The sequence below is a fragment of the Ranitomeya variabilis genome, chromosome 3, assembly GCF_051348905.1.
Source record: "Ranitomeya variabilis isolate aRanVar5 chromosome 3, aRanVar5.hap1, whole genome shotgun sequence".
Classification (NCBI taxonomy): Eukaryota; Metazoa; Chordata; class Amphibia; order Anura; family Dendrobatidae; genus Ranitomeya; species Ranitomeya variabilis.
This window is the reverse complement of record NC_135234.1, coordinates 45,465,402-45,489,130: the sequence shown is the minus strand read 5'-3', so window position 1 is coordinate 45,489,130 and position 23,729 is coordinate 45,465,402.

Here is a 23,729-nt window from a genome sequence, read left to right as displayed (position 1 = left end):
CACCTATTACTAGTGATGAGAGAATATAGTCGTTACTCGAGATTTCTCGAGCTTGCTCGGGTGTCCTTCGAGTATTTTTTAGTGCTCGGAGATTTAGTTTTTTTCGCCGCAGCTGGATGATTTACATCTCTTAGCCAGCATAAGTACATGTGGGGGTTGCCTGGTTGCTAGAGAATCCCCACATGTACTTATGCTGGCTAACAGATGTAAATCATTCAGCTGTGGAAATGAAAACTAAATCTCCGAGCACTAAAAAATACTCGGAGGACACCCGAGCGTGCTCGAGAAATCTCGAGTAACGAGTATATTCACCCATTACTACCTATTACGTCTGGTGGTTTCTATTTTATCTATAGATATATTTCATTGTAATCCAGTGTCTGACGATAGTGAGATGACAGCGATGTAATGATCTCTACAGAAGAGAAAGCAATAGCAAGCAACTTTGCAATTATTACTGCTCATTGTATTGGTTTCCATATACCTCTGCAGTCTATTAGTTATCTAGATAAGGAGGGCAGCTCTTGCATGCTCTTTGCTATAGAGCTGGCAAGCACTGCTCAGAAACTGGATTGTTGGATATGGCCAGCTTCAGTCCTTAACCCCTTCATGAACCCAGCTTTTTTGGTTTTGCGTTTGCGTTTTTCGCTCCCCTCCTTCCCAGAGCCATAATTTTTTTATTTTTCCATAAATATGGCCATGTGTGGGCTTATTTTTTGCAGGACAAGTTGTAATTTTGAAAGACATCATTGGTTTTACCATGTCATGTACTAGAAAACAGAAAAAAAATTCCAAGTGCAGTGAAATTGCAAAAAAAGTGCAATCCCACACTTGTTTTTTGTTTGGATTTTTTGCTAGGTTCACGAAATGCTAAAACTGACCTGCCGTTTTGATTCTCCAGGTCATTATGAGTTCATAGACACCAAACATGTATAGCTTATTTCTTATCTAAGTGGTAAAAAAAAAATTCCAAACTTTGCAAAAAAAAAAAAAAATTGTGCAATTTTCTGATACCGGTAGGATCTCCATTTTTTTGTGATCTCGGGTTGGGTGAAGGTTCATTTTTTGCATGCCGAGTTGATGTTTTTAACAATAACATTTTGGTGCAGATACGCTCTGTTAATCGACCATTATTGCATTTTAATGCAATGTTGCGGAGACCAAAAAAACAAAATTTTGACGTTTCTAATTTTTTTCTCGCTACCCCATTTAGCGATCAGGTTAATCTTTTTTTTTCCTTGATTCTGAACGTGGTGATACCAAATATGTGTATATTTTAATTTTTTATTGTTTTATTTTGAATGGCACGAAAGGGGGGGTGATTTAAACTTTTATATATTTTTTATTTTTTTCATATTTTTTAAAACATTTTTTTTTACTTTTGCCACGATTCAATAGCCTCCATGGGAGGTTAAAAGCTGGCATAGCCTGATCGGCTCTGCTGCATAAGAGATCGTAGATCGTAGCTGCTATGAGTGCCCACCACAGGGTGGCGCTCACAGCAATCCGGCATCAACAACCATAGAGGTCTTCAATAGACCTCTGGTTATCATGCCAATGCATCGCTGACCCCCGATCACGTGACAGGGATCAGCGATGCTCGCATTTCCGGCTCGATGGCTGGAAGCGCTAGTTAAATGCCGCTGTCAGCGTTTGACAGCGCCATTTGATTAGTTAATAGTGGCGGGTGGATTGCAATTCCACCCGCCGCTATTGCCGGTACATGTCAGCTGTACAAAACAGCTGACATGTCCCGGCTTTGATGCGGGCTCACCGCAGGAGCACGCATCGAAGCGGAGGTTCTGACCTCAGACGTACTATTCCATCCGAGGTAAGAAAGGGGTTAAATTTTGCTACAATGCTGCAGAGCAGAGATTGGTGAATTTATTTGAAACAAATTAAGTTCTACTCAAGTTTTTTAAAAATACTCATTCTAGCAAATACAGATTTTTTGTAATTTGCTTCATGACAGTGGTAATAAGCTGTGGCCACTATCTTTCTGTACAGTAGAGGGCTGGCAATAGGGCAAAATCAAAAAATTTTTACCTCACTGCTCACCTCTCTGGCTGATCCTGCTGCTCACTGATTGCTGTCCAGCCCTCCAGCCCTCCAATGCACCATACCTCTGGCCCGGAGTTCGCTCTAGGTCTGGGGCTTCTGGCAATTACCAAGCCACAGAGTTTACTGAGCATGTTTTATGGCTTATGCACAACTGAATATATCAGGCCAGAGATGCTGCAAAAGGGAGGCACGGAGGAGTGGACCGCATGCAGGGAATAGCACGAGTGGTCAGTAACATAGGGAGGTATTTTTTTTTTCTTTTTAAACTTTTTTCCCATTGCTCATCTCTTCGACCACCCCGTGCTTCTTCCTGCCCGCTGTCTGATAATTTGCTGCACGACATCATCATCCCGGTGTTTACTTTTAACTGGGGTATTAGGCCCGGGATACCATTGCTCATGCAGAAAGTTGGAAAGCAGAGGAGTGGTACGTTCCTAAAGACCCATCATGAAAACAAACCTTTAAGTATTGAGTATGATATGGAATTTTATAGTAAGCATTAATATTTTGCTAAAATTACACTTGATGGCAATAATCTGTTTATTTCTTCTAAGGAATCTATCTTCTCACTATGAAAATTCCATATACTGTAGGCCACTATCAGGGCATTACTGCTCTTACTGTTGTATGGGGCCCAGCGAGCAGAGGGGACCTGCAGCTCACTGGGCCCCAGCAGCAGGATTCTGCTGCTTCAGTAACCAGCCAATCACAGGCCAGTAGCTGTCATCTGCGTGCAGGTCACCGACATATGATGTCACAGTCATATGCCAGAACGGCGGTGCACACCTCAGCTGAATCATAGTGGAGGACACTGCTGGACTATGGCCAGGTAAGAAGAAACTTTTTTGTAAAGCTGCAGTATGGGGCTGCATTATACTGGTATGGGGGTGCATTATACTGGTATGATGGTGCATTGTACTACTATGGGGCTGCATTATGCTAGTATGGGATATCATTATACTACTATGGGGGTGCATTATACTATGGGGCTGCATTATACTGCTATGGAGGTGCATTATACTGCTGTAGGGATGCACTATACTGGTATGGGGCTACATTATATTGGTATGGGGCTGCATTATACTGGTGTGGGGTGCATTATACTGGTATGGGGCTGCTTTATACTGTTATGGGGGTGAGTTATATTGGTATGGGGGTGCACTATACTAGTATGGGCTGCATTGTACTCATACGGGGCTGCATTATACTGGTATGGGGGTGCATTACACTGGTATGGGGCTGCATTATACTGGTATGGGGGTGCATTATACTGTTATGGGGTGCACTATACTGCTATGGGATGCATTATACTTCTATGAGGCTGCATTATACTGGTATGGTTGTGAATTATACTGTTATTGGGGTGCACTATACTGGTATTATAATAATTATTATTATTATTATTATTATTTATTTATATAGCACCATTAATTCCATGGTGCTGTACATGTGAAAAGGGGTTACAAACAGGGTTATAAATATTGTTAACAGTAAACAAATTCACAGTGACAGACTGGTACAGAGGGGAGAGGTGTTGTGAACTCTGTTTTCGGGCTCCCTCTTGTGGTCACAGGTGGTATTGTGTGAGTTTTGTTTTTGGGCTCCCCCTGGTGGCTTTGTTTGTTATCCTGCGGATCTGTGGCTGAATCAGCTGCCTCGTTATGCACTAGGGAGTTTCCTATTTAGCTCTGCTTCACCTCCACTTGTTGCCGGCTGTCGATGTATTCAGTGCTATTCTGATCTCCCCTGATTATCTTCGTTTTCAGTCTCTTCTGGAGAAGCTAAGTTTCTGTTTGATTATTTTTTGCTCATCAGTCTGCAATATGATTTCAGTGTATGATGAGTTTAGTCCAGCTTGCTAATATGTGAGTTCTTGCTGCTGGTAAGCTCTGGGGTACGGAGTTGCTTCCCCCGCACCGTTAGTTGGTGCGGGGGCTCAAGCAATCTCTGCGTGGATATTTTGCTTAGGGTTTTCTATTGACCGCACAGCTCCCTTCCTATTTTCTGCTATCTAGTGTTAGCGGGCCTCATTTGCTAAATCTATTTCATCTCTGCGTTTGTGCTTTCCCCTTAACTCACCGTTAATATTTGTGGGGGGCTTTTCTATATCTTTGGGGTCATTTCTCTGAGGCAAGTAAGGACTTTACTTTCCCTCTAGGAATAGGTAGTTTCTCAGGCCATGAAGAGACGTCTATGATTTTCAGGTAACGTTCCACGGCTGCCTATAGTTGTTTGCGGATAGGATCAGGTTGCGGTCAATCCAGATACCACTTCCCCAGAGCTGGTTGTCGGTTTAGTTACTTAGCTAGTCAAACTTGCGCTCCTTGCCACTAGGATCATAACAGTACAGCCGGCCCATAAAGTGTTAATTGCATGGCAGAAGCAGGAGAAGAGAAGCCTTGAGGATTTTTTTTTTTTTTTGCTGCTGTGTGTCTAGCTGCTGTGTGTCTAGCTTCTCTCCTCCTCTTAATCTTGGTGTGGCTCTGAGTTCAGCTGCTGACATGGATATCCAGAGTTTGGCCTCCAGTGTAGATCATCTTGCTGCAAGGGTACAAAGTATTCAGGATTTTGTTGTTCACAGTCCTATGTCAGAGCCTAGAATACCCATTCCGGAGTTGTTTTCTGGAGATAGATCTAGGTTCCTGAATTTTAAGAACAATTTTAAATTGTTTCTTTCTTTGAAACCTCGTTCCTCTGGTGATTCCGTTCAGCAAGTTAAGATTATTATTTCTTTCTTGCACGGCGACCCTCAAGATTGGGCCTTCGCATTGGCGCCAGGGGATCCTGCATTGCTCAGTGTGGATGCGTTTTTTCTGGCCCTTGGATTGCTCTATGAGGAACCTAATCTTGAGAAGCAGGCTGAAAAAGCTTTGTTGGCCCTCTCTCAGGGGCAAGATGAAGCAGAGGTGTATTGCCAGAAATTTCGGAAATGGTCGGTGCTTACTCAATGGAATGAGTGTGCCCTGGCTGCAAATTTCAGAGAAGGTCTTTCTGAAGCCATTAAGAATGTCATGGTGGGGTTCCCTACGCCTGCAGGTCTGAATGAGTCAATGACTCTGGCCATTCAGATTGATCGGCGTTTGCGGGAGCGCAAACCTGCGCACCATTTGGCGGTGTCTTCTGAACAGACACCTGAGTCTATGCAATGTGATAGAATTCTGACCAGAAGTGAACGGCAAAATTATAGATGGCAAAATGGGTTGTGCTTTTATTGTGGTGACTCAGCTCATGTTATCTCAGCATGCTCTAAGCGCACAAAAAAGATTGATAAATCTGTCAACATCGGTACTTTACAGCCTAAGTTCATTTTGTCTGTTACCCTGATTTGTTCCCTGTCATCTTACCCGGTTATGGCTTTTGTAGATTCAGGTGCTGCCCTGAGCCTGATGGATTTGTCATTTGCCCGGCGCTGTGGTTTTGTTTTGGAGCCTTTAAAATTCCCTATTCCACTAAGGGGTATTGATGCTACACCATTGGCTATGAATAAACCTCAGTACTGGACGCAAGTGACCATGTGCATGACTCCTGTTCATCAGGAGGTGATTCGCTTTCTTGTTCTGCATAATTTGCATGATGTTGTCGTGTTGGGTCTGCCATGGTTGCAGACTCATAATCCAGTCCTGGATTGGAAAGCAATGTCTGTGTCAAGTTGGGGTTGCCAGGGAATTCATGGTGACGCTCCTGTGGTGTCAATTGCTTCATCCACTCCTTCTGAAGTCCCTGCGTTTTTGTCGGACTACCAGGATGTATTTGATGAGCCCAAACTCAGTTCTCTACCTCCTCATAGGGATTGTGATTGTGCTATAAATTTGGTTCCTGGTAGCAAGTTTCCTAAGGGACGACTTTTCAATTTGTCAGTGCCGGAGCATGCTGCTATGCGGAGTTATATAAAGGAGTCTTTGGAGAAAGGACTTATTCTCCCCTCCTCCTCCCCTCTGGGTGCGGGATTCTTTTTTGTGGCTAAGAAGGATGGTTCCCTGAGACCTTGTATTGATTATCGTCTTCTAAATAAAATCACGGTCAAATTTCAGTATCCTTTGCCATTGTTATCTGATCTGTTTGCTCGCATTAGGGGGTCTAGTTGGTTCACCAAGATAGATCTTTGTGGTGCGTATAACCTTGTGCGTATTAAGCAGGGTGATGAATGGAAAACTGCATTTAATACGCCCGAAGGCCATTTCAAGTACTTGGTGATGCCTTTTGGACTTTCTAACGCTCCTTCTGTCTTTCAGTCCTTCATGCACGACATCTTCCGCGAGTATCTGGATAAATTTATGATTGTGTATCTGGATGATATTCTGTTTTTTTCTGATGATTGGGAGTCCCATGTTAAGCAGGTCAGGATGGTGTTTCAGGTCCTGTGTGCCAATGCTTTATTTGTGAAGGGCTCAAAATATCTTTTTGGAGTCCAGAAGGTTTCTTTTTTGGGTTTCATTTTTTCCCTTTCTACTATTGAGATGGACCCAGTCAAGGTTCAGGCTATTCATGACTGGACTCAGCCTACATCTGTTAAGAGTCTTCAGAAGTTCTTGGGTTTTGCTAATTTTTACCGTCGCTTCATCGCTAATTTTTCTGGTGTTGTTAAGCCTTTGACGGATTTGACCAAGAAGGGTTCTGATGTTACTAATTGGTCTCCTGCGGCTGTGGAGGCCTTTCGGGAGCTGAAGCGCCGGTTTTCCTCGGCTCCGGTCTTATGTCAGCCAGATGTCTCTCTTCCTTTCCAGGTCGAGGTTGATGCTTCTGAGATTGGAGCGGGGGCTGTTTTGTCGCAGAGAAGCTCTGATGGCTCTGTGATGAAGCCATGTGCTTTCTTTTCAAGAAAGTTTTCGCCTGCCGAGCGGAATTATGATGTCGGTAATCGGGAGTTGTTGGCTATGAAGTGGGCATTTGAGGAGTGGCGACATTGGCTCGAGGGAGCTAAGCATCGTGTGGTGGTCTTGACTGATCACAAAAATCTGATTTATCTCAAGTCGGCCAAGCGGCTGAATCCTAGACAGGCTCGATGGTCATTGTTTTTCTCTCGTTTTGATTTCGTGGTCTCGTACCTGCCTGGTTCGAAGAATGTGAAGGCTGATGCTCTTTCTAGGAGTTTTGTGCCTGACTCTCCTGGAGATTCTGAGCCGGCTGGTATCCTCAGAGAAGGGGTGACTTTGTCTGCCATCTCCCCAGATTTGCGACGAGTGCTGCAGGAGTTTCAGGCGGATAGACCTGACCGTTGTCCACCGGAGAGACTGTTTGTCCCAGATAGATGGACCAACAGAGTTATTTCCGAGGTTCATTCTTCGGTGTTGGCAGGCCATCCTGGAATATTTGGTACCAGAGATTTGGTGGCCAGGTCCTTTTGGTGGCCTTCCTTGTCGCGGGATGTGCGTTCCTTTGTGCAGTCTTGTGGAATTTGTTCTCGGGCTAAGCCTTGCTGTTCTCGTGCCAGTGGTTTGCTGTTGCCTTTGCCTGTCCCGAAGAGGCCTTGGATGCACATTTCCATGGATTTTATTTCGTATCTCCCTGTCTCTCAGAGAATGTCTGTCATCTGGGTGGTGTGTGATCGTTTTTCTAAGATGGTCCATTTGGTGCCCTTGCCTAAGTTGCCTTCCTCCTCCGAGTTGGTTCCGCTCTTTTTTCAAAATGTGGTTCGTTTGCACGGGATCCCTGAGAATATTGTTTCCGACAGAGGATCCCAGTTTGTGTCTAGATTTTGGCGGACCTTTTGTGCTAAGATGGGCATTGATTTGTCTTTTTCGTCGGCCTTCCATCCTCAGACGAATGGCCAGACCGAGCGAACTAATCAGACCTTGGAAACCTATTTAAGATGTTTTGTTTCTGCTGATCAGGACGACTGGGTGGCTTTTTTGCCATTGGCCAAATTTGCCCTTAATAATCGGGCTAGTTCTGCTACTTTGGTTTCGTCTTTTTTTTGTAATTCGGGGTTTCATCCTCGTTTTTCCTCGGGTCAGGTGGAGCCTTCTGAATGTCCTGGAGTGGATCTTGTGGTGGATAGGTTGCATCAGATTTGGGATCATGTGGTGGACAATTTGAAGCTGTCACAAGAGAAGGCTCAGCGCTTTGCCAACCGCCGTCGCTGTGTGGGTCCCCGACTTCGCGTTGGGGACTTGGTGTGGTTGTCTTCTCGCTTTGTTCCTATGAAGGTCTCCTCTCCCAAGTTCAAGCCTCGGTTTATCGGTCCTTATAAGATTTTGGAAGTCCTTAACCCTGTGTCATTTCGTTTGGACCTCCCAGCATCGTTTGCTATTCATAATGTGTTCCATCGGTCGTTGTTGCGGAGGTATGTGGTGCCTGTGGTTCCTTCGGTTGAGCCTCCTGCCCCTGTGCTGATTGAGGGAGAATTGGAATACGTGGTGGAGAAGATCTTGGATTCTCGTATTTCTAGACGGAGGCTTCAGTATTTGGTTAAGTGGAAGGGTTATGGTCAGGAGGATAATTCCTGGGTTGTTGCCTCTGATGTTCATGCGGCTGATTTGGTTCGTGCCTTCCATGTGGCTCACCCTGATCGCCCTGGGGGTTTTTGATGAGGGTTCGGTGACCCCTCCTCGAGGAGGGGGTACTGTTGTGAACTCTATTTTCGGGCTCCCTCTTGTGGTCACAGGTGGTATTGTGTGAGTTTTGTTTTTGGGCTCCCCCTGGGGGCTTTGTTTGTTATCCTGCGGATCTGTGGCTGAATCAGCTGCCTCGTTATGCACTAGGGAGTTTCCTATTTAGCTCTGCTTCACCTCCACTTGTTGCCGGCTGTCGATGTATTCAGTGCTATTCTGATCTCCCCTGATTATCTTCGTTTTCAGTCTCTTCTGGAGAAGCTAAGTTTCTGTTTGATTATTTTTTGCTCATCAGTCTGCAATATGATTTCAGTGTATGATGAATTTAGTCCAGCTTGCTAATATGTGAGTTCTTGCTGCTGGTAAGCTCTGGGGTACGGAGTTGCTTCCCCCGCACCGTTAGTTGGTGCGAGGGCTCGAGCAATCTCTGCGTGGATATTTTGCTTAGGGTTTTCTATTGACTGCACAGCTCCCTTCCTATTTTCTGCTATCTAGTGTTAGTGGGCCTCATTTGCTAAATCTATTTCATCTCTGCGTTTGTGCTTTCCCCTTAACTCACCGTTAATATTTGTGGGGGGCTTTTCTATATCTTTGGGGTCATTTCTCTGAGGCAAGTAAGGACTTTACTTTCCCTCTAGGAATAGGTAGTTTCTCAGGCCGTGAAGAGACGTCTAGGATTTTCAGGTAACGTTCCACGGCTGCCTATAGTTGTTTGCGGATAGGATCAGGTTGCGGTCAATCCAGATACCACTTCCCCAGAGCTGGTCGTCGGTTTAGTTACTTAGCTAGTCAAACTTGCGATCCTTGCCACTAGGATCATAACAGAGAGGACCCTGTCCTTGCGGACTTACATTCTTCGGGATAATGAGGAAGAGACAGGAGGTCGGTGTGCTGCAGCACTGGTGGTGGTGAGGTGACAGCTCAGGTGGTTGGGGAGGCAGCAGCTCGAGTGGTTGGTGAGGCAGCAGCTCTGGTGATGGTGACGTGGCAGCTTGGGTGGTAGGTGGCGATGCGGCAGCTCGGGTGGTTGGTGAGGTGGCGGCAGCTCGGGTGGTTGGTGACGTGGCAGCATAGGGTGGTATAGGGTGTTTTATTCTGGTGTGTGGGTGCTTATACTCCTTTGGCGGTGCTTTTTACTCACATGGGAGTGCATTATACTGGCATGGGAGTGCATTATACTATATATGACTGGGAGTGCATTATACTGGTTTGGGGGTGCATTATACTTCTATGGGGATGCATTATGCTATATTTGACAATAAGGTGCATTACACTACTATGGGGTGCATTATACTGTTATGGGGATGCATTACACTGCTATAAGGGTGCATTATACTGGTATGGGGTGCATTATACTAGTATGGAAATGCATTGTACTCCTATAAGGGTGCATTATACTACTATGGGTCACTGTATCACCTGTACATTGACACTATATACAGAGGTCCTGTGTATATTGTCATTGGTGATCTCTGTATTACCTGTACACTGACACTATATATATATATAAAGCTTCGGTGTATGTCACCAGTGATCATGTGATTACGTGTATACTGACACTAAAAACAGTATAATATATACAAAGCTCCTGTGTATAATGGCACTTATGGTAAAATTAGTATTTTTTTTATTATTGATCAGTATTGTAGTATTCGGTCACTAATGGTTGTAATATGTGGTCCTGCCATTGTGTGGTCATATTTGTCCCTTGTATGTGGTATTATTCCATCGATATGTGGTGGTAATATGTGGTCCAGCCATGGTGTGGTGGTATTTGTGCCTTGTATGTGCTATTATAGGTCATTATGTGGTGGTAATATGTGCTCTGGTCACAGTGTGACAGTATTTGTCCCTTGTATGTGGTATTATTGTTCATTTTAAAAATTTTATGTGACTCATTCCCTTAAAGAAAAATAGATAAAAATATGCCTAAAAAGAGTATTTGATATTTAAACAAATGTTTAATTGGTTAGAGTAGAGTAGGGCCCGGCCAAAAGAGTCTACCTAGTCTTGGTGGCGGCTTCAAAAAAATCTTTTAGCCAAAACAAAAGCTGCTGGCTATGCATGGGATCTGGTGTTAGATGGGATCTGATGATGTCTGATTGGTGAAGACATGGTGCAGAAGTGGAGAATTTCTATGAGTGAGCGGTGGGATTGTGGAAGGCTTGAGGGTTTGAGGCAGAGCTGGAGTGAAGCCTGGGCAGAGTCTCAAGGGGGCCCCAAAAATTTGCCAGTATGGGGCCCCAAAATTCTTGGTGGCAGCCCTGAATGTACTATTGAGATATGCTATAAAAAAACTATTGACAGGCAATAAACCATTGGGTAGCTTAATATAAACACCTATAAAATAAACATGTCTTTATGACTTGACAAAATCATAAATTTTTTCTAGACTGGTCATACTGAGCCACTCATCTTTGGCCAACTGGTTGGCTTTGGTAATTTACATTTTGCGAGTCTCCTTATTAACCACTCTTTCAATTCCACCGAAACCTTTATATCTACTGTTGGTTTCTGCTTTTCTCAATAAGTAGCATTTTAATTCACATGCAATAGAAGCGTTAAATACTCTGAAGCAGAGCTTTTAAGGAGGTACAACCTTCTTAGGTTTATTCCTTGTCCAGCACTATCATTTTTAGCTTAATCAATAGCTCACTGTTAGGCTGGAGTCACACACAATGTATAAAAAATCTGTCCGATTTTGTCTGCTGAGAATCACACAAATGTTCTCCGTATGGTGAACCGTATCTCATCCAGGTGCTATGCCAGGATGCTTTTATTTCTCATCCGTATGGTGAGATTTTCTCACACACTTGCAAAATGAGCAAATAATGGCTGAGCCTTTCCTGCCACCTGCCCAATGCCTGAGAATTTCTCGCAAGTCACACTGATGGTCTGTGTGCTGTGCTATTTTTTCTCACAACCATAGACTTGGATTGGCGCTTCTCAGCTGAGATACGCGGACAATCGCAGCATGCTGTGATTTCACTTGCATGCATAATACGGACGAGAAAAAAACGGATGTTAGGAGCTGCCCCATAGATTAACATTGGTCCGAGTTCTATGCGATTTTTTTATCACATAGCACTCGTCCGTATTACAGACTAGTGTGACCCCGGCCTTAGTGGGACATCAGAAGCCAGGAAGGAAATCAAACATTGAGCTATAAATCAAGCTAAAAAGATTGATTCTGAGTGGAAAAACATCTTGGGATGTAGATACTTGGGAAGTGCTCTGTTAAGGTACCTTCACACTAAACGATTTACCAACGATCACGACCAGCGATAAGACCTGGCCGTGATCGTTGGTAAGTCGTTGCGTGGTCGCTGGGGAGCTGTCACACAGACAGCTCTCTCCAGCGACCGACGATCAGGGGAAGGACTCCGGCATCGTTGAAACTGTCTTCAACGATGCCGAAGTCCCCCTGCAGCACCCGGGTAACCAGGGTAAACATCGGGTTACTAAGTGCAGGGCCGCGCTTAGTAACCCAATATTTACCCTGGTTACCATTGTAAAAGTAAAAAAAAAACACTACATACTCACCTTCTGATGTCTGTCACGTCCCCCGCCAGCGTCCACAGGGTTAAAACTGCTTTCAGCAGGAGCGCTTGCCAAGAGCCAAGAGCTTCCCTGCAGCACTGAATGTGTCAGCGCCGGCAGTAACATCGGTGACGTCACCGCTGTGCTCTGCTTTATGGCCAGCGCTGACACAGTCAGTGCAGGGAAGCTCTCGGCAGCAGCGCAGCATTAGCAAGCGCTCCTGCCGAAAGCAGTTTTAACCCTGTGGACGCCAGGGGACGTGACAGACATCAGAATGTGAGTATGTAGTGTTTTTTTTTTAACTTTTACAATGGTAACCAGGGTAAATATCGGGTTACTAAGCGCGGCCCTGCACTTAGTAACCCGATGTTTTGCCCTGGTTACAAGCGAACACATCGCTGGATCGGCGTCACACACGCCGATCCAGCGATGACAGCGGGTGATCCAGCGACAAAATAAAGTTCTGGCCTTCTAGCTCAAACCAGCGATGTCACAGCGGGATCCTGATCGCTGCTGCGTGTCAAACACAACGAGATCGCTATCCAGGATGCTGAAACATCACGGATCGCTGTCGTTCTCGTTGGAAAGTTGCTCAGTGTGAAGGTACCTTTACACCCATAATTTAATTTGCATATGAGTTAAGTGCTAATACTTTGAAAGGCAGAAACAGGATTAAACGCAGATAGAAGATGTAAAAGTGAGGATGGATTAAAATTTCAAAGACCTGCAAGCAATTTGGCTGCGTTGATCTTACTGACAGATTTCCTTTAAGAGGTAAAGGAGGTAATTCATTTGAACTGTTCAGGAATCCTTCTTTACCTAGTTGGGGTCTAATTCATTGGCCCTTTCTATGACTTATCAATTAGTCTTTCTTTGTAACTTGGTGAGTTCACCCAGCAGAGGCCATCTCTGAAACACCAACATACACTGGATGTTTGCATCTGTAGCAAACACTTAATATCATTCTAATTTTACCTGCAAGAATATTAGAGAGTGGCATCCCCATGCATTTTCTTTGTCATACAGGCTATGAATGCTACAAGGCAGAGTGAAAACTGAAGAAGGTCTTGGTCTACTAATCTCTGCATTCCTCTAGGTTGCGCTTACCCCATCGCTCTTCCATGTTTAACTGAGTAATGCCAAGCCACCGTGAGAGAAGAACCATCATTGCCAATCTTCAACATGTGCAATTAATTCTATGCAATTTTATCACTGTTTTCTATAACAGTTAAAAGTGAAATGAGTCCTTGGTAGTGGGAATGTGACCCTGTTAACCCCTTCACTCCTGGGTGATTCTCTATTTTTTCTTCTCCCCTCTTCCAAGAGCCATACGAGTATGGAGATACCAAACACGTCTAGGTTTCTTTTTATTTAAGTGGTGAAAAAAAATTCAGAAATTTGTCAATTTTATTTTTGCTTTTGCCAACATATTACAAATTTAAATTTTTGGCAACTGAGGATGTGTGATGGTTATTTTTTTTAGCCCTGAGCTGACATCTTTACTGATAATATTTGGGGGCAGATAGGGTGTTTTGATTGCCATGTGTTGCATTTTATTGCAATGTTGCAGCAACGAAAAAAACTGTAATTCTGGCTTTTTTATTTTTCATCTCATTATGCCGTTTGCCGATCAGATGAATTTGTTTTATATTTTGATAAAATGGACATTTATGAATGCAGCGATATCAAATATATATACTGTATATATATATATATATTTATATATATATATATATATATATATATAAAGAGAAAACTTTTTGCTTCTCCAGCGATCAGTCCAATGGTAGAGTAAAATATACCTCTTATTTATCCATTAAAAAGTTCCAGATTTCTTCAGTAACAATATTGCATACATTCAATGTTCATTGAATGTATACAATATTGTTAATGAAGAAATCTGGAACTTTTTAATGGATAAATAAAAGGTACATTTTACTCTACCATTGGACTGATCGCTGGAGAAACAAACAGTTTTTTCTTCACATGTGTGGATTTATCCCAATCTGTTTTCCGTGTGAACTGTAACCACGGGTTGGATGTAGTCCTGTTTCTTCAAAGCGGTGGGCTGGCTTTGCCAAAAACTTATATATATATATATATATATATATATATATATATATATATATTAGATAAATAATTAGATCAATGAAAGGTGGGTAATTCATCTGCCATTTACATTAAAATCATTGTGACAGGTTAGAATGAATAGATATATACATAGAATAGATAGATATAAAGTTGGCAGTTACACAGTGCGTGTGTAGCTTACTGTACCTGTATTTAATTAATTAATTAATTAATTAATTTATTATTTTTCTTAAAAAAATTTGTGGGCTCCGTTTCTGGGATGGCTGACAGCTGATGTTTTTAGTCTACGAGGGGGCCAATATCAGTGGCCCTTTCCTAGGCTATAATTATATTGAGACCCCCACATAATTTTTTTTATGTCCCCCATTTATAACCAGGAAAGGCTAATTATACTGTGATAGCTGTGAGCTGATATTAATAGCCCAGGATGCTCTCCCTTCCCAGGCTATAAAGATGTGCCCCCAGCTGTCTGCTTTTCCTCCGCTGGTTAATAAAATGTGGTTAATCCATGCCATTTTTTTCAAAAAATAATTTAGTATGTAAACATATGCAAGTATAGTATGTTACACAAGCAATATACTAATTATATATGTGACTGACATCTTTATATCTATCTATTCTATGTGTATAAATCTATTCTATTTTGTTTGGTTACTCTGTGATTTTACTGTACTTGGTGTTAGGGGTCGAGTTCCCGCCACTGCACAGGGGGAATATCGAGCCATCTCTGCTGTGGTCTCCCATTCTGCATCAGCTACATTGGAGCCTGCTTAGCAGAGACGTTGGTCCCAGCGTCTCCCTCAGCCTGATACTGTGCAAAGGGTTGCTGCTGCCCTTCCAGGCTCTGCTTTTGTAGCCAGCACTGGTCAGCGGCGAGCAGGCATTTCTGGCACTAAGTCCTGCTTTGTACACGCTGAACATGCCCATGGGAGGACCTCTCGTTGGAGGTCGGGGGTCACACGCTCAGGTCCTGTAGCAGCTCCAATTGGACCACTACAAAGGTCCTTGTCTGCTGCAGCTATATAAGGTTACGGCCATGCTCTAGTATCACCCTATGTTATGAGCTTTGCTACTTGGTGGTCATATCTGCATGTGGTCAGGGTTAGCTGAAATAAGCCCTTAGAATACCGACACCTCCGGTATGGAGTTTTGTATGCTTGGATTCAGGGCCTGGCTGAAATAAGCCCCTAGAATACCTGCACCTTCGGTGAGTTGTTTGTGTGTAATGCTGTCTGCATGACCACTCTTTGCTTTGCTTAGTTAGTTAGCTGTGATCCTCTGTGAGGTTAACAGGGCACAGCATTTTGATATATTTGCGATTCTGTGAAGTTAACAGAGTTTATACTGCCATATAGTGCCGCCAATTACTTTGCAGCAGATATCTCTGCATGGTGGACCCCGGGCTGCGAACGCACCTTGCTGTTTCCTTCCTATACTCGGTGTGTTCCGCTAGCCCTAACAAATGGCAGATGAATTGTCGGTTTTTCAAAGGACATTGGTGTGCAAAAATCGGGCGGCAGTCGCATGGTGTTATTATTTTGCTAGTATTTTGTAAATACACCTTTGGCTTTCAAGACAGCCTGAACCCTTCTGGGCCTGCTTTTGATCAGATTCAAATATGTGTCGACTGAAATTTGTTCTCAGCTCTCTTCTGCACGTTCCCAAAGTTGGTGCATACCGGTTGGCTCACATGAGTGTTTACACAGCTTTTCTTCAATTCTACCCACAAGTGTTTGATTGGGTTGAGGTCTGGGGACTGTGGAGGCTATTCCAGCACTTCTACTCCATTGTCATAGAACCATTTCTTTGCCAATCTTGATGTGTGCTTCGTGTTGTCCTATTGGAACATTATGGCGTTCTTTGAGTGTTTGAAGTATCTCATCTTGGAGGATACTCACATATAGCTTAGCATTGAGACCACCACTGATACTGGAGAAGCATCCAATGCCTTTGGCTGTGAAACAACCTCATATTATTAGGCTTCCTCCGCCGAACTTGACATTTCTTTCAATTTCTCAATCCGTAAGCCCATTTTTTCCTTGTTACTTTCACACACATTTGCATCAATCAGAGTGTATTCTAATGATTTTCACGTCATCGCTCCAAACCATTTTTCTTACTTGTTTGCAAACTCGAACCAATGCTTTTCATGACAATTGTGATGGGCTTGGTGGTGAAATCACTGTGCCAGGGCCCAAGGAAATCCTGAAGGGGTATAACTAGGAGCCTCACCTAATCCGACCTTGGATAAACAGCAGCATATGATACTGTGGTCTTAGGAGAGACAAAAGAGGTGGATCAGGTGCTACCCCTAGGGACAGGTAGCTGAAACGACCCCAAGGAAGGTACAGTAGATGCATGCAGATGCTGTAAGAACACGGGAACCACAAATGAAGATGGGACCAGCTAATGTACAGATGAACACTGGCATTTGCTGAACCAGCTGACATGTAGAAGAGCACTCACAGGCATGGCTGACAGTAATAGGTAACCTTAAGCACTCAATTATTGCAGCCCATAGTAGATGAAGCGAAGCATATTAATTTCATTTTGGTAATCCACAGCAAACAATTAAAAAACAGAATAAGGTAGCTCAACATTTTGGCCTTTATGGCCTTTTTCAAGGGTTTTCTGTAGGTAGGGAACTCGGTGTGTGCGACGTGCATAAAGGCCAAAACATTGGTATACCTTATTCTGTTTTTTCATTGTTGGCTGTGGATTCCCAAAATAAATTTAATATACTTTTCTCCCTATGGCTGTAGGGAGCAGTGAATATTCATTCTCTTTAACAGTGGGCACACGTGATTTCCCAGCTGCTGCAGAAAGCCGACAGTTGTGTCTAACAATGCGCCTGCAATTGAAAAAAGATGAATATTCACTGCTCTCCATTGGTATTGTCTCTCGTACCTCTCAGCGCCAGCTTCAGTGCTTAAAATTGAGAGGGACTATGAGTTTGGGGAGCAGTGAATATTAATTTCCTGTAACAGGGGCCCCATGTGTTAGTTGCAACCACTGGCTCCTGCCTCCTATGCCACTCTGCCACTCCCGCCAAAAGCCACAGCCAAATTTAGATATATCGGGCCCATAAGACGCACCCCCCACTTTCCTCCAAAACATTGGACGAAAAAAGTGTCTCTTATAGTCCGAAACATATGATATATGCTTTTGAGAGTCAAATTGGCTTTAATTGTTTTATATACTATAAATATAGATGAGGGAATATATCTAAGTTAAATTTAATTCTACTTCAGTTTTAGAAAAATCTGCATTTGCCAAAAATGCTGGGGAAAATACAATCTCAATGATGTTTGTATGCATTTTTATTTTCAAGGGAATTTTGTTTATATTTGCTTTATTTTTTTGGTACCTGCTTTAGTCCATGGTTTTTTTTACAACTTATTAGGGTACCGTCACACAGTGAAATTTTCATCGCTACGACGGCACGATCTGTGACGTTGCAGCGTCGCATGAGAATCGCTCCAGCATCGTATACTGCGGTCACACTTTGCAATGCACGGCGCTGGAGCGATAATTTCGTGACGTATTTGCGATGTAGAAGTCGTATGGGACAGTCGTACTGGTCATGTCACACAAGACAATTCAGAGACGATTCAGAGCACTTAATTGAATTATCTGTGCGTGACGTTCACTAGGGGCGTGTTGTGCTGCTACAGAATGTGTGCTGATAGGCCATAGGTTATGTGCACACAATTGGTTGGAAAATTTGTCACCTGAGCACTATTGTTCCCAACACCTCCTCACAGTTTTAAAAATGTATTCTTCAGTTTGTATTTGCACAGTTGGTAGACCTGGACGTCACATTTTGTGTTTCCCAGGCCATTCCACACTTGGCACAGCAGTTTTCCAGAGCGTTCCACGCTTGGCACCGCAGTTACCAGAGCATTCCACACTTGGTACCACAGCTTCGAGGTATGAAAAGACCGCTTGGGCGTAGTGGATGGAGCGATGTAAGGTCGGCATGAGCGCCTCGTGCTCGACGCTGAAGCGATGCGGATGGTACGCTGTTGTGGGGGGGTGGGCTAGAGCGTGGCGGATGGAACAATGTATGTTCGGCATGAGCGCCTCGTGCTCGACGCTGAAGCGATGCGGATGGTACGCTGTTGTGGAGGGGTGGGCTAGAGCGTGGCGGATGGAACAATGTATGGTCAGCATGAGCAGTTATGGTGGGCTACTGCGTGGCAGATGGAACGATGTATGGGGCATGGCGGGTGGACAGTGCATGCTGTTTTTGGAATAGCGTTTGTATGTCTGCGAACATTTTTGTTTTATTTTTTTTTTTTTACATTTTTTAGTTTTTGTCCCCCTATCGCTATTGCTGTTTTACAGTACGCTTTGTGAAATGCTTAACTTTTTATTTTATTGTTATTTTTCAGATGTCTAATCGCGTGGAGTTCATCAGGAATTTCATTGAGCTGTACCAGTCTTTTCCCTGCCTCTGGAAGATTAAATCTCCAGAGTATTGCAACAGGGAAAAGAGGAAGCAGGGCTATTCAAAGCTCATCGAATTTTATAACCTCCATGCACCAGAGGAGCAAGCCAATGAAGCAGTCATCAAAAAGAAAATTCAGGCGCTGCGCACTGTGTGGAGGAAGGAGTTAAACAAGGTCCTGCACAGTTCCAAGTCCGGTGCCTCAACCGAAGATGTGTACGTACCAAAACTATGGTATTATGAGCATCTTCATTTTCTGAGGGACCAAGAGGAGCCACGGAACTCGATGTGTTTTAGCTCCTTGGCACCGGTGGAACAGAATACATCTGAGAACCTCGTCTGCCAGGACTCTCCAGGGCAACAAGTAAGTACCTCTTTGCACCATAGCTTCACCAATGTGTCCTATAATTAGATATAATTTATCAGCATTTTCTCTTTTATCCTTCAGATTATACAATCAATTTGAAGTTATAACATTTTCCTGTACAAATAAGTAACCCTGTCACAGTCAAGTTTAATATGGCGAACGTAATAAGTATTAAATGGCGACCTTCATAACCCATTACATCAAAACAAATTGAAAATAGTTTTGCTTCCAGCTGCAGATAAGTATTCTTGGTGACACTATTTTGACCCTAAAATGTGAATCAGGTTCTAGGGTTGAGCGACTTTCATTTTTTTAAGATCGAGTCGGGTTTTGTGAAACCCGACTTAGTCCAGAGTCGAGTCGAGTGAAGTCGGACGATTATCGCTAAAAGTCGGGGATCGACCGAAACACGAAACCCAATGCAAGTCAATGGGGAAGCATAGCCGGCAGTGAGTGGAGGCCAGGAAAACACCTACAGTGCCCATTTTAATGCCAAAAACATCCATTCTTGTTTTCTGAAGCTTGTCAATCTAAATTAACTTTATAATAATAGTTGGGCACTGGAAATTGGGGGTCATTTGGCAAAAGTTGTGGGGGGGTAGGGCTGGTTCAAGGTTTTAGTGGGCACAGGAAACATGGACTACGTCACGGCGGTGGAGCAGTGAGAGGTAAGTATGTCAAGTTTGCAAGTGCTGTGATCCTAAGCAAGCAGGGGGGCCCACTCGTTGGCATTGGCACTGGCACAGGGCCCCTCAAAGTACAGCGGTGTGTTTGTACGGCGGGGGCGCCTCCCACCAGCAGCGACACTTTTGCGTACTCTGAGGGGCCCTGTGCCAGTGACGTCGCCAACGAGTATGCCCCCCCCCACCTGATGAAGGAACCTGTACTTTCATCTGCACCTTCCTCTTTGTCCCTGTGTAAGGTGGTATAACATGCGGGAAGGGGAACCTGACTTTCAGCAGGGTCAGATTCTGGCTGTGTAGAGTGCAAGGGGAATGTAGTGGTCTAGGTCAATGTACCAGCAGACTCATGTAGCAGTGGCTGGGCAGTGGGCAGGATGAGGAGGAAACAGATATAGGGCCAAAGAATAAAGTAGGCTAAATGCAGTTCAAAATTGGTAACAGGACTAAACAGGCGGCATTGCTTTGTTGAGTGGAGTAGCAAACCCAGGAGCAGCAGACACTGTTTTAAGGGCCCAAACACACTAATAGGCCAAATGCAGTTTAATATCTGATACTATAGGCCGAAAGCCATAAGGTTGAAGCTCAGCTTTTTTTAGTTGAGGACAAACACCAGGGAGGAGCAAACAGAGCTATTAGGCCCCATCCAGCAATTTAAAAAAAAAAAAGAGCCAGAAGGTGGAAACTCAGCTTTGTTCAGTGGAGGACAACACCAGGCAGGGGCAGACACCGTTAGTAGGCCCGAACCACCAATTTTTAAAAACACAGCACTTAATGAGAGCCAGAAGGTTGAAGCTCAGCTTTATTCAGTTGAGGGCAACACCAGGGAGGGGCAGACACCGTTAGTAGGCCCTAACCACCATTTTGTTTTTTAAAAAACACTTAATGAGAGCCAGAAGGTTGAAGCTCAGCTGTATTCAGTGGAGGACAACACCAGGCAGGGGCAGGCACCGTTAGTAGGCCCTAACCACCATTTTTTAAAAACACAGCACTTAATGAGAGCCAGAAGGTTGAAGCTCAGCTTTATTCAGTTGAGGGCAACACCAGGGAGGGGCAGACACCGTTAGTAGGCCCTAACCACCATTTTGTTTTTTAAAAAACACTTAATGAGAGCCAGAAGGTTGAAGCTCAGCTTTATTCAGTTGAGGGCAACACCAGGGAGGGGCAGACACCGTTAGTAGGCCGTAACCAAAGTTGAAGGCCAAATGCAGTTTAATATCTGATACTATAGGCCGAAAGCCACAAGGTTGAAGCACAGCTTTATTCAGTTGAGGGCAACACCAGGGAGGGGCAGACACCGTTAGTAGGCCGTAACCAAAGTTGAAGGCCAAATGCAGTTTAATATCTGATACTAAAGGCCGAAAGCCAGAAGGTTGAAGCACAGCTTTATTCAGTTGCAGCTTCTTTGCAATAATATAAAGAAGACGCGACAGGACAACACTCGGTGGATGCCATATCTGTGTTTTCAATGGAAAAAAACCTTTCAGTTAACTACTTGCAGGAGAAAGTTTTTGTAGCTGGTGGCCAATTTTGGTACTGTACCAGTTTTTGGTTGTATGTGTTTTTGTTTTTAATGTTAAAATGTATGCATTTGATATCTCTCCAGTATTTTCTTCATTATAAGCAAAATACTTATTTTTATATTTTCTGATGTTTTATACCGGAGTGTTCCTCGGGACACGCTTATAAACTTGATAATTGGTTCCAGGGGTACACGGGCAGCAGTGATCTGGTCAGTGGAGGCCTAATGGAAGGAGGGACCGCAGACAGGCTTCGGAGGCCTAACACAATAAAATGAGCTGGCTGTAGGCACTTTAAAATTGGTTCCAGGGGTACACGGGCAGCAGTGGTCTGGTCAGTGGAGGCATAGTGGAAGGAGGGACCGCAGACAGGCTTTGAAGGCCTAACATGATAAAATGGGCTGGCTGTAGGCACTTTATAATTGGATCCAAGGGTACACGGGCAGCAGTGGTCTGGTCAATGGAGGCCTAGTGGAAGGAGGGACCGCAGACAGGCTTCGAAGGCCTAACATAATAAAATGGGCTGGCTGTAGGCACTGTAAAATAGGTTCCAGGGGTACACGGGCAGCAGTGGTCTGGTCAGTGGAGGCCTAGTGGAAGGAGGGACCGCAGACAGGCTTCGAAGGCCTAACATAATAAAATGGGCTGGCTGTAGGCACTGTAAACTAGGTTCCAGGGGTACACGGGCAGCAGTGGTCTGGTCAGTGGAGGCCTAGTGGAAGGAGGGACCGCAGACAGGCTTCGAAGGCCTAACATAATAAAATGGGCTGGCTGTAGGCACTTTATAATTGGTTCCAGGGGTACACGGGCAGCAGTGGTCTGGTCAGTGGAGGCCTAGTGGAAGGAGGGACCGCAGACAGGCTTTGAAGGCCTAACATGATAAAATGGGCTGGCTGTAGGCACTTTAAAATTGGTTCCAGGGGTACACGGGCAGCAGTGGTCTGGCCAGTGGAGGCCTAGTGGAAGGAGGGACCGCAGACAGGCTTCGAAGGCCTAACATGATAAAATGGGCTGGCTGTAGGCACTTTATAATTGGTTCCAGGGGTACACGGGCAGCAGTGGTCTGGTCAGTGGAGGCCTAGTGGAAGGAGGGACCGCAGACAGGCTTTGAAGGCCTAACATGATAAAATGGACTGGCTGTAGGCACTTTAAAATTGGTTCCAGGGGAACACGGGCAGCAGTGGTCTGGCCAGTGGAGGCCTAGTGGAAGGAGGGACCGCAGACAGGCTTCGAAGGCCTAACATAATAAAATGGGCTGGCTGTAGGCACTGTAAAATAGGTTCCAGGGGTACACGGGCAGCAGTGGTGTGGTCAACGGAGGCCGATTGTAATGAGTGTCTGCCAGTTAGTAGTCAAAAAACAACAAGTAAATGTGAATGTCTCGCATTAAAACAAAGACACTAAAGGGTGCAATCATTAGGTTCAGGGGTGGGATCCTCTGCGTTGTTTCAGACCTACTAATTTAGCGCAAAGTATTTACTGTGGTAAATAGAGGACACTGCCCCTGACTATGTTATGTACCATCATACATGTCAACACAATGGTATTGTCAGTGGCAGGTATGGAAGGATGTCAGCGCATAGACTAAACATTGGTGGAAGTGTGAGAGATAACTGTGGAAGTGGTAGAGCAATGTTTGACCTGGGGGTGGGTGAACTCTCTTGTGGCCGGCGGTACAGGCCCAGGGCCCCTCATGTTACAACAGTGTGTCTGACGTTGGGTGCGCACCACCACCGCCAGAGACACTTTATTGTACTATGAGGGACCCAGTACCAATGCCGTCGACCAAAAGCGAGCACACCCACCTCTTCAGGCAAACAGCTGTCTCACGGGTGCTTGCGCCAAGTCGCGATACCACGGCCCCGTGTGGGGAGTTTGGCCATTTAGGGAGGTGTAAACATGTCATATGCCGGACAATCAGCTGCAGAAAATTAGACATTAGAAAAGTAATTCACAGTAGTCCACAGGCAAGAGCTTTTCATAGGAAAGCTAGGTGTCGGCCGGGCAAGGTGGGGCAAAAGATTTTGAAATCCAGTTGTGGTTCATTTTAATGAATGTTAGATCGTCAACATTTTGGGTAGCCAGACGAGTCCTTTTTTCGGTTAATATTGAACCTGCAGCACTGAATACTCTTTCTGATAGGACACTTGCTGCCGGGCAAGCAAGCTCCTGCAATGCATATTCTGCCAATTCTGGCCAGGTGTCTAATTTGGAGGCCCAGTAATCGAATGGGAATGACGGTTGAGGGAGAACATCGATAAGGGATGAAAAATAGTTAGTAACCATACTGGACAAATGTTGTCTCCTGTCACTTTCAATTGATGCAGCAGTACCTGTCCTGTCTGCGGTCATAGCAAAATCACTCCACAACCTGGTCAGAAAACCCCTTTGTCCAACGCCACTTCTGATGTGTGCACCCCTAACACTACTAATCTGCTGCCCCCTGGAGCTTGTGTGATAACGATCACG